Consider the following 3,315-nt stretch of genomic DNA (forward strand, 5'->3'; position numbering starts at 1 on the left):
AAAAAAAAAAAAAAAAAAAAATTTAAAGTATAAGACAGGCAAGGAAAGGAAAGGACGGATGGAAGAGATGAAAACTCTAGTTAGAGGGTGCATTCCACCCTCTTAGGGTGGCTCTGCGGAGCCAGTATGAACCAGTTCCAGGACAACATACAGTAGGATCAATACTGCAGGTTATTTAAATCCTGAAGTTGTATAACATTGTATATGTAAAATCTGTTTCAGCCCTAAAGTGCCACAATTCTATAATTGCAATACTGGGGGATTCTTTAAATTGCCAAGATACACCCCAAACCTAAATTAGAGTGTGCAGCCACAAGAGCTGATCCTCAGAAAGGTAAAGGGACAACCCCCACGCCACAGAGGGCAGTGAGCCTGCGGGGAGCGGTGGGGCCTCTGCTTCTGTGTGGTTGAATCACCTGGACCAGTGAGGCCGGAACAGGAACCCGAGTGGCCAGGTTGCATGGGATGCAGGAGAAGGGAGGAATGCGCCAGATGTCTCCAGTGCGCTGTCCCCGCCTCGGCCTCCACACTGACACTGTAACCCTCTGCAGTTCGTCTGGTCCAACCTGCCCTACGACAAATGAGCTCTGCCAAAAGCCACCGGCATCTTTCTCATCCTTTCCTAGAGGTTCATTCAGTCCTGGCCTCCCCCACCACCGCAGGGTCTGCTACCCTTAGTTCGGAGGGAGAACACTGCCCCCCTTCCCGCACGCCAGGCCACACCACATCCTTCACACACTGCAGTGCCGGTAGGGCTTTCACCTATCTGCTTGTAGTCACTGTCTCCTGGAAAGAGTGACAGGATTCCTGGTGTCCCTGACCAGGACAGGGAGTCACTCACGCTGGGCAAAAGAACAGGAAGGCCAGGCCTGGACAGGCTGCCGTCTTGCCCAGATGCAAATGCCAGTTGTCAGAGCAGGAGGAGGGGAGCAGAGGAGGCCAGCAAGTGGAAGCCATCCCCAGAAGCAGGGAGCCCAGCCAAAGACTCCGAGGGGCCATACCAACTTCAGGCTGGGGTCTGAGGAACTCTGCTCCCCTTTGGAGGGAAACCCACAAGCCCCATAGAGCACCGTGGCTGTGTTGGCATGAGAACCGTATACCCTGCAGATCTGATGTTTGTTGTATTCTCTTGCTCTCTGTTGGCACTACTTAGAAAAGCCTTTTTTGAAAGTTCCAGCGTCTAACAGTAAGAGGGAAAAAGAGGGAAAGGGTTGTATCTACTCTTGGTGAAAATACTAAAGCAGTAGGAGCTTGCTAAATAGTTAAGGTCCTGATTTTGGGGGGGAAGGGTTGTTTTTGTTTTTTGTTTTTTTTTTTTTTTTGAGATGGAGTCTCACTCTGTCACCCAGGCTGGAGTGCAATGGCATGATCTCGGCTCACTGCAACCTCTGCCTCCCGGGTTCAAGCAATTCTCCTGACTCAGCCTCCCGAATAGCTGGGATTACAGGTGCCCACCATGCCCAGCTAATTTTTGTATTTTTAATAGAGACGGGGTTTCACCAAGTTGGCCGGGTTGGTCTTAAACTCCTAACCTAAGGCAATCCACCTGCCTCTGCCTTCTAAAGCGCTAGGATTACAGGCGTGAGCCTCCGCGCCTGGCCAGGTCATGGGTTTTGAAGTGATACTTTATTTCTGCCACCTCCTCTTTGAAATTCCTCTTCAGACTCCTGAACCTCAGCCCTGCCCTCATTCTCCTCCTACATGGCCTCAGTCACCTCCGATGCCTCCTTCTTCTTCTGCCCCATAAACAGGCTGTTTAGCGAGGTTCCATCCTCTGCTGCCTTCCTGTCTCTTCACTCTGTCCCAACAATAGAATCATCTGTTGTTCAAGACTTCAACTGTAACCTTGGGAGGATAATCCCAATCCTGCACTGACCTTCTCCAGACACATTGTCAGCCTTCTGGGCTGCACTGCCTGGGCAGGCAATCGTGGTCTCATCCCAGTATTCCCCAAAATGAATTGATTTCTTTCACCCTAAGCTTAAAAGTTTCAGGTAGTCCAACAGCCTTGGACTACCTCCCTACCCCCTTAGCTTTACCTCTAGTTATCAAAGCCTATTGACTCTATGTCCCTGCTCCCTTTACACCCTCCTCTTTCCAATACCTGCATCCCCACCCAATCCAAGGGCACCTTACCTCTTCCCTTCATCATTGCAAAACCCTGCAAACTGGTCTCCCCACTTCCAGTATCTCCCCATTCTAAATTAGCCTAGATCAGCCCTGACAGCCTTCCATCAGTAAGTCCAGCCCAGGATTTCTGTGCTGCCACCTGAAATACCTTTCAGACCACAGATGGGGTGCCTTGACCAAAATCTATCATCGCTCTTCCCTACACACAGCCTCATGTTTCCCTACCTGTTTCTTCTCCGCAGAACGCTTTCCATTGCAACCTCACCTGCTGAAAGCCCTTTGAACCTAATCCAAGGGTCCCCTCCTTTTTTTTTTTTTTGAGACGGAGTCTAGTTCTGACGCCCAGGCTTGAGTGCAGTGGTGTGATCTCAGCTCACTGCAACCTCCGCGTCCTGGGTTCAAGCAATTCTTCTGCCTCAGTGTGCCCACAGCCTCCCTCCCTGAGTAGCTGGGATTACAGGTGAGTGCCACCATGTCCAGCTAATTTTTGTATTTTAGTAGGGGCAGGGTTTCACCATGTTGACCAGGCTGGTCTCGAACTCCTGACCTTACATGATCAAAATTCATACACACACACAGATTGAGTATCCCTTATCTGAAATGCCTGAGACCAGACATGTTTTGAACTTGGGATGTTTTCAGATTTTGCAATATTTGTATATACAAGCATACCTCATTTTATTGCACTTTGCTTTATTATGCTTTACAAATACTGCATCTTTTACAAATAGAAGCTTTGTGGCCAACTCTGTGTCAAGCAAGTCTATCTGCACCATTTTTCCACAGCATATGTTCACTTCATGCCTGTGTCACATGTTAGCAATTTTTACAATATTTCAAAGTTTTTCATTATTATTATTATATCTGCTGTGGTGATCTGTGACCAGTGATCTTTGATGTCACTTTCATGATTGTTTGCAGGCACCACAAGCTGCACGTATATAAGATGGCAGACTTCATTGATAAATGTTGTGTGGGTTCTGAGTGCTCCCCCAGCTGGCCTTTCCCACATCTCTCTCCCTCTCCTCAGGCCTCCCTGTTCCCTGAGACACAACAATATTGAAATTAGGCAATTGAGCCGGGCGCGGTGGCTCAAGCCTGTAATCCCAGCACTTTGGGAGGCCGAGGCGGGTGGATCACGAGGTCAAGAGATCGAGACCATCCTGGTCAACACGGCGAAACCCC

At 49.1% G+C, this 3,315-nt stretch overlaps 1 pseudogene; it reads right to left on the reverse strand.

Moving 5' to 3' along the window:
• Positions 1–2,149, reverse strand: part of LOC119470898 — a 4,958-nt pseudogene extending 2,809 nt beyond the window's left edge.
• Positions 2,150–3,315: the final 1,166 nt, after the last annotated feature.

This window comes from Cebus imitator, unplaced genomic scaffold (genome assembly GCF_001604975.1).
Source record: "Cebus imitator isolate Cc_AM_T3 unplaced genomic scaffold, Cebus_imitator-1.0 Scaffold43, whole genome shotgun sequence".
Taxonomy (NCBI): domain Eukaryota; kingdom Metazoa; phylum Chordata; class Mammalia; order Primates; family Cebidae; genus Cebus; species Cebus imitator.